At 34.9% G+C, this 9,163-nt stretch overlaps 1 non-coding gene across 1 annotated transcript; it reads right to left on the reverse strand.

The window, feature by feature from the left end:
* Nucleotides 1-562: 562 nt before the first annotated feature.
* Nucleotides 563-669, reverse strand: LOC128040270 (small nucleolar RNA R71). Its single transcript, XR_008194927.1, has one exon. It is a non-coding gene; the product is annotated as a small nucleolar RNA R71 (small nucleolar RNA).
* Between the last annotated feature and the right edge of the window lie 8,494 nt (nt 670-9,163).

Below are 9,163 nucleotides of genomic sequence, written 5' to 3' on the forward strand. Positions count from 1 at the left end.
TTTTTGTGCTTGTAGGAGGTGTTGTATGACTTGAACCAGTAATGATGTCTTACCATTTGAGCCAGAATTGGAACTTATCATCACACACGTGACGAGGGCACAAAACCCTAGAGATGTTCCACCTCTACAAAGAGAGCAAACTATTAGAAATCTGCAAGCAGAGATTCAACAACTACCACACCTACCTATGAAGCAACAAACTTTACGTGACTATGCGATGCCCAACCTAGATGTTGTTCAAGGTAGCATTAATTTCCCAGCGATTAATTCTAATAACTTTGAAATCAAACCGATGATGATCCAGATGATGCAATCAAACCTTCAATTTCGAGGGTCAATGAATAAGGATCCGAACCAACAGTTAAAAATATTTCTAACCACTTGTGATACTTTCAAGTATAATGGGATATCCAATGACGTTAACCGTCTTCACTTATTCCTTTTCTCTCTTATTGATGATGCTTTTATGTGGTTAGATTTATAGTTGATAGATTCCACCAACGCTTGGGACGAGCTAGTGAGTAAAATTTTAGCAAAGTACTTTCCTCCGAGCAAGACTACGAAACTTTGTACGGATATTACAAATTTTAGGCAATTGGAAGGAGAGTTATTATATAAGGCATGGGAACCTTTTTAGTAAATGCTGCATAAGTGTCCATATCATGGTTTATAATAACTCTTGAAAAGATTAATATTTCAAGCCTTTTGACTTGGTTAATTTCTTGTACTTAGGTGAATTTAGTTGCATTTTAGGATATTATATTAGTATATTTTTAGATCATTGCATCATGGAGCTTGGATTGGTCTTAAATATTTTTATATGTTACTTTTACTTGTGGGTGGAAATGATTTATTTGTTGTTTAAGTGGCAAGTGCAGAATGAGGAAAAAGAAGTAAATGAGTGAAGTTTTGTCATGGAAAAAAGGTTGGTTAGTTTGCCAACACTAATGCCATGGCAATGCGAGTAAGACGCCGAGTCAGCACTCAATGTGTACCAAACCCAGCTGTATTTTTACCAGAAAATATCTCTAAAAAGAGAAGGAGAAAAAGCATGGGCAGAGGGACCTACCAGAAAAACAAATATATAAAATGAAAGGAAGGAACTTAAGGAAAAGGGGAGCTTTTGGAGAGTCTTTTTCGAGGGAAAGATCCTGATGAGAAAGCGAGGGTAGCAGTACTGGCTACGCAGTAGAGTAGAACACGAGGGAGAAGAAGAAGGCAGTCAACCTGGTCTTTGTAAGATATTGCGCCATCAAAGTTGAGGGTGTATCCGCGAAAGCTTCTTAATGTTCTTCCTTTATTTTTTTAAATTGCTTCTTTCCGAAATTAATTGTTAAAGATGTTAAATAATATTTTGAATTCTGATTTGATTAACCAACCCAAGAGTTAAATCTCATCGGGTTGGGATTACTTGATGATACTTTAATTTTCCATTAATGTTAAAGCTTGGATTTGATCTATTTTACTGTTTCATTCAATTTGTTCTTTCGAATTGCATGCATGCATGCATAGTATGTTTATAAACATAATCTAATTCTGAAGAAGTTTAGGTTTTTTGGACCATAATTGATTGACATGAGTGGGTGTTTGACAGAATGCCCATAGCAATCTCTTGACATAGGGCATCGTTCATATAGAGTAAAGAGTAATCAGTATTGGGAATCTCATCTGAGTTCTATAGACATACATTTCCTTAGGTGAGGTACCCTTAGGATTGCTCTCAAAAGAAGCAAACCATTTTAAATCCATTCTGAGCAGTAAGTTGGTAAAGAATTTGCCGAGGCATTATTGGTTTATAAGGGTAGACTTCTAGTAATCCCAGCTTTTCCATTCAATATCATAGACCTTCTCACTTTTGTCTTGGTATCCTTGCCATAGCATATTTTTAAATATTTGTTTGTTTACATATTGCACACATTATCATTACTTTGATTACCATTGCATTTCTATCATTGTTTTGCATTGGTGTAATTCACATACTTCATAATAACAACTTAACCAAGTTAATTCTATTCGATCCCTATGGAGACGATCTTACTTATCGTTATATTACTTGACTTGACGTGTATACTTGCACACTCTCACGTTATATTTACATGAAAAAAAGATTTTGGTGCTGTTGCTAAGGATCAGCAACTTGGTGAAATTTGGTTTTGATACTGCCTATCTAATTTCGTTAGTTTTATCTAACTTAGTTGCCTTTAAGTTTTCCAGATTTGCCATCAGTTATGAGAAGAGGTGTTCCTGCTAATGAAGAATATCCTTTTGACCCAGAGATCGAGAGAACTTTGAAAAGAATGAGATGAGAATTGCAAGATATGGCTAGGAACGAGAATGATCCTGGTATGGAAGATCAATTACATCCGAATGGTCGGGACATTAATCTTTCTATTCATTGTGTGATAGGTGATTGAGATAGGCCAAATCGTGAGCGTGTTGTTCTAATTCTGGATGATTTGAATCCAGGGATAGTTAGACTGCACATACAAGCCTAGAATTGTGAAAGAATATATGACCAAGAATGACGTTGTGATCCAGAGTCAAGCTGTATCCCTCCGAGCTATTGAGAACCAAGTAAGGCAGATCACAAATGCTTTAAATTCAAAACCACAAGGAGCATTTGCAAGTGATACTAAAAACTTAAGTTCCCAAGGGAAAGAGCATTGCAAGGAAATCATTCTCAGAAGTGGGACTCAAGTGAATGAAGTGGTTAAAGATGCTATTGCAAATGAGTATATTTCAGATCTCCACCATAAAAAATTTCAGAACGATTTGAGAAGCCTCCTACAATTGAAAGGGTTAAACAAAAGATTGTTGCAGCAGAATCAAATCATGCTGTCAATAAAAATGCCATAACAAAACAATATCAGCAACCTGAAGGAAGGCCACCTCCACCTTTTCCTCAGGAATTCCAGAATTCCATGTAGGATTTTCAGTTCAAGAAATTTTTGGATATCTTGAAGCAACTCCATATCAACATACCATTAGTGAAGCTTTGGAGAAAATGCCCAATCATGTAAAATTCATGAAAGATATTGCCAAGGAAGGGACAATTGGGAGAACTCAAAACTGTTGCTCTCACTGAAGGGTGCATAACGATGCTGATGAACAAATTTCCTCCAAATTTAATGCCTATGTCTGTCTTTAGGATACTACAAATTGGGAAGGCAAGATCCACGAAAGTCTCGTTGCAACTAGCTGATCGGTCTTATGCACATCCGAAAGGTTAAATTGAAGACGTACTAGTAAGAGTAGATAAGTTTATATTTCTAGTTGATTTCATTATTTTAGAATGTGAAGCTAACAAAGATGTGTCGATTATTCTTGGAAGACTGTTTCTTGCTACAGGCAGAACTTTTATTGTAACACCCCTTACCCGTATTTGATGCCGGAATAGGGTACGAGGTATTACCAGAACAGATACACTTTTAACCATATTAAACTGAGTTGTAAAATTTCATCTAAACTAAAACTTTCAAATTGTTATTGTTAATTCGCTAATTAGGGTTTACGTGGCCCAATACATACCTATTCATATGCTCAATATATCCGTTAAATCAATCCAATATTGAAGAATCCACTTTAAGTCAGAATCAATATTAATCACAATCATAAATCTTTTCATGTTATTTTCATATATCACTAACTGAACTTTGAATGTCAATTTATGAATATGGAATTCACTAACACATTCTGGTATACACAATGTTTAATTGATGAAATCATTTAATTAAGCTAAATTTCATATTCACTCTAAATTTTCTTCTGTATCCATAAATGCTTTCACTTACCATTTATCTAACCAATTTCTCGAACCAAGCTATCAGACAACAATAATACATCACCTGTGCTTCATGAATTCATTGTTCGAATCTTATCACCATCAAATCCATGTCATTCGAATACTTAAATTTTATTCAAGCATATCTTATTACGTTTCATATACCAAGCATATGTCAAAATTACGAATACGTAATCAATTCATTTGTCATTTATTTGACTAGCAAATTAATCTCAAAATTCATAACATTCCATTACTTAAGATATGCCATAAAACACTCCTTTAACATAAACTAGCACCATGACCGAAATTTTCAGTATGCTATTTATTCCCCTTTTTCCGAATCACATAGCAAAATATTACAAATATGTATATATTTGAATACTATAATTATGCATCAACTTACCAACATGAGTTAATTCATGAGCCACTCATGACATCATTTCATGCCAAGTATACCACACGCATATGCTATGAAACTTTATTTTCTCTCATGAGCTTACCATGACCAGTAATGCACCAATATAAGCATCACTCCTATTTCAACATTTATCGATTATAATCAGGCATTTAACCAATTATATACAATTCATTCATATACTTTATTATCCTCCTCCTCCTTTCCATCCCACATCCTTTATGTATATAACACGCTTAATAACATTATACATAATTTCATTACTCACTTATATGTAAATTTAAAGTTGCCCATCTGAGTCAGAGTCACTAAATTATTTTATTCTGGAGCTACAGAGCTCCAAATTAAAATTTATTAATTTCCCCTGAAACTATATTCATATGTATTTTTACCATAAAATTTCAGAATTTTTGAATTAGCTAATAAGTACAGTTTATTCTTTAAAGTTTCCCCTGTTGCACTGCTCTATAGTTCTAACCTCTCTTCACTAAAAATTGATTATCTCATTGTACAGAATTTGGATGGTATTCCCATTTATTTCTCATGAAAATATACTCATTCAGGATTCTAAAAATATAAATTTTAACCCATAATTAATTTTGTACAATTTTTAATGATTTTCTAAAGCTAGAATAGGGGATTCCGAAATTATTCTGGCTCTGTCTCACGAAATTTATTATATCTCATGATTTACAATTCCATTGCTTACACCGTTTCTTCTATGAGAAACTAGACTCAATAAGATTTAATTTCATATTTTATTCATCTTCTAATTCGATTCCCACAATTTTTGGTGATTTTTCAAAGTTGGCACACTACTGCTGCCCAAAACTGTTTTAGTGCAATATATCGATTACCATTTTGACCCTAAACTTTTAACACATGACAATTTCGTCCCTAGGCTCGGAAAATGAAATTCTTGAAATTTAACCCTTGATCCAAGCCTAATAATTCTCATACATATCAATAACAGCCCATGGATTCCATGAAATTTCAGAATTTTTCCACAATTTCAATACTTTTCAACTTAATCCCTAAAACATGTTTTCATCCAAAATTCTTTAATAAAACACCTTTAAACATCCATTAACATATCAATTTCATCATTAAATAACAAAAATCATATGAAATTATCAATGGTATCTTCCTAAACTTTCAACAAAATGAGCAACTAGTAGAATACTAAGTTGGACCTAATTGTAAAAGTCTAAAAATAAAAAAATTTCAAGGAAAAAGTAAGAATTACACTTACTTGAAGCTAAAATATGAAAGACCAGCTCTAAACCCTCTTCCATGACTGTTTCCCACTGAAAATTTAAGAAGAAATGGTCATTGAAATCCTTAAAATAAATTGTGGTCACATAAACTTTATTGTAATTCCAATTTTGTCCTTAAATACATAAAAATCTTTGATTTTTTTAACAGTATGCAGTCTCTGCCACTTAAGTTGGTCCATTTACTCTTTTGGTCCTTTCTTATTTAATTGTTAAGCTATTTAATCACTTTAGCAAGTTTTGCATCTTTTCAATTTAGTCATTTTTAATTAATTGACTGCCTAAACGTTAAAATTTTTTGACGAAACTTTAACACTGCCATATTGACACTCCGTAAATATTTATAAAAATATTTATGGCTCGATTTATAACATCGAGGTCTTGATACCTCTTTTCCTCAATTTCTTGACTTAATAAATTTTTATAAAACACAAATTATTAATTCAAAAATCTCTTAAAAATCATATTTGACTCGAAATTATTAAATAATAAAATTTACGAGCTTATTTTTTGAATTTGGTGGTCTCGTACGACTGTTTTCAACATTTCAAAAAATCAGGCTATTACATTTATTGATGGACAAAAAGGTGAGTTGACCTTGAGGGTAAATGATCAACAAATCACCTTCAATATTTCTGATGCCTTGAAATGTGCTGATAAGAATGAGGAATACCACGCCATTGGGTTAATAGAAATAGTAGTGGAGGAGGAGTTTGCAGAATTTTGCCACAGCAAATTTTTGAAGACCTTGGTGAACTTATAGAGGCCAAGCTACTTATGGATAGACTAGGGAGGATGTTTGAATCCTTGGATTTATACAATTTTTATTTGAAACTTTCTAAACCTTCTGTAGAGGAACCTTTTGTATTGGAGTTAGCCTTTGTCGTTGCATTTAAAGGACGCTTATTTGGGAGACAACAACACTTTGCTAGTAGTTATCTTTGTAGAGTTGACACCTGATCAAGAGACCATGTTGTTAGATGTTTTCCGGAGATCTAAGAAGGCATTAGGATGGACAATTGCTGACATCAAGGGAATCAGCCCTGATGTGTGCATGCATATAGTTCTGCTGGAGGATTGGCATAGCACTTCTATTGAACAGCAGAAAAAGTTGAACCCCATCATGAAGGAAGTTGTCAAGAAGGAGATTATCAAATGGCTTGACGCTGGGATTATATACCCTATTTTTTATAGCTCTTGGGTGAGTCATGGACAATGTGTACCCAAGAAAGGAGGTGTCACAGTGGTTATCAATGATAACAATGAGCTCATACCAACTCGTACTGTTACGGGATGGAGAGTATGTATGGACTATTGCGAGCTTAACAAGGCAACTCAGAAGGACCATTTTCTCTTACCTTTCATCAATCAAATGTTGGATAGATTAGCTGGGAAAGCTTTCTACTAATTCTTGGATGGTTGTTCAGGGTATAACCAAATCGCCATAGATCCCAATGACTAAGAGAATACCACTTTCACCTGTCCACACTGAACTTTTGCGTTTAGACAAATGCCATTTGACTTGTGTAATGCCCCGATAACATTTCGGCGTTGTATGATGGCAATTTTCTCTAACATGGTGGAAAATTTTCTTAAAGTCTTCATTGACGATTTTTCTGTATTTGGCAATACCTTTGAGGGCTGCTTAAAAAAATTAGAGCTGGTTCTTTGTTGTTGTGAAGAAATAAATCAGGTCTTAAATTGGGAAAAATGCCACTTCATGGTTCATGAAGGCATTGTTTTGGGACATAAAGTATCACAACAAAGGATTGCAGTTGACAAAGCAAAAACTGAGGTGATAGACAAATTGCCACCTCCCACTAGTGTAAAAGGTATCCAGAGTTTCTTAGGCCGTTCAAGATTTTATAGAAGATTTATTAAGGATTTTTCGAAGATATCCAAACTCCTGTGAGCACAATAGACCCTTCAATCTTGATGAACCCTGTTTGTGAACTTTCAAAAAATTAAAGAAGCGACTAGTAAAAACACCTATTGTGATAACTCAGGACTGGACAATACAATTTGCACTTATGTGTGAAGCTAGCGACTTTGCTGTAGGTGCAGTGTTGGGGAAAAAGAAGGACAAGGTATTTCATGCTATATACTATGCAAGCAGGACCTTGACTGATGCACAAATCAATTACCCTGACCGATGCACAACTTAATTACAACTCAAATACAGTCTCCACAGACCACTTTGCTATCAAGTATTTAGTGACCAAAAAAGATGCCAAGCCAAGGTTGATCTGGTGGATATGGTTGCTGTAGGAATTCGATTTAGAAATTAGAGATAAAAAAGGGACTTAGAATCAAGTGGCTGATCACTTGTCACAATTAGAAACTGGACTTCAATATGGAAATGCTCAACTTATTAAGGAAGATTTTCCAGACGAGCAACAATTGGTTGCCATGGCATTACCTTGGTATGTCGATAATGTGAATTTCCTACTGAGTGAGTTGATACCCTCTAATTTTAACACCGTTGGGGATGTTACCTTTTAAGCTTTTTTATGGGAAGCCATGTCACCTACTTGTTGAGCTGGAGAATAAAAAAATTTTGGCCATTAAGAAGCTGAATATGGAGTGGATCACTACTGGCCATAAAAATTTATTAGAGTTGAATGAAATGGAAGAATTTTGAGCCGAAACATATAAGAATGCTAGATTGTACACGGAGAAGACCAAGCACTAGCATGAAAACAGGATTATGCCATGGAAATTTGAACCAGGACAACATGTGTTGTTGTTCAACTCTAGGCTAAGATTGTTCCTTGGCAAATTAAAATCTCGCTGGTCAGGCCCTTTTGAAGTAGCCCGCGTATACCCTCATGGAGCTATGGAAGTCAAAGATATAAGGACTGAGAATATATTCAAATTCAATGGACAACACTTGAAGCATTACTAGGACGCTCCTATTGTAACACCCATAACCCGTATCCGTTGCCAAAATAGGGTTACGAAGTATTACCGAATGAGTCGGAACCTTTTATAACAAATAACATTTAATTATCAATTAAGTTCCATAAATACATGTAATATTCATAATGAAATAAAACATCCAATTACGGGCCTTAAATCAAGCTTTCGAAGTCCTAAAAGTAAGTTACGACATTCAGGGACCAAATCAAAAAAATTGAAACATTCAGGGAAAATAAAAAAATTCAAAACAAGGGTCACACGGCTGTATGGCCAGGCCATGTGACACGATCTAGACCGTGTGGTGCTAGGCACGGCCGTGTCACTACCCCTGTGTTAAGCCGTGTATCTTTCGAAATGACGCTACACGACAGTGTTGCCAGTCATGTGCTAGCCCATTTAAGAATTGATACTGGGTCACACGACCATGTGTTAGCCCGTGTGAAAACTGCATCTATACACGCTCAGGGTACACGTCCGTGTGGGTTTGCCTTGTGTGACACACGACCGCGTGATGGCTCGTGTATGCCCATAATTGACCCAAATCATGCTCATTTTTCACTCATTTCCTTAGGTACCTAAACACATTAAAATACACAACTTTATAAGCCAACAACCACCTTTAAAAATACTCAAACATGTCAAAGAAATCAACCTATTTACCTAACCAATGTGCCATCATTTGCACCACAATACATTTCATGACATTTCACATTCAAAGTTGCACATACAAGACATAATTTACTCATCATAATCATCTATTTAATTTCATGC

Source organism: Gossypium raimondii, chromosome 3, assembly GCF_025698545.1.
Source record: "Gossypium raimondii isolate GPD5lz chromosome 3, ASM2569854v1, whole genome shotgun sequence".
NCBI lineage: Eukaryota > Viridiplantae > Streptophyta > Magnoliopsida > Malvales > Malvaceae > Gossypium > Gossypium raimondii.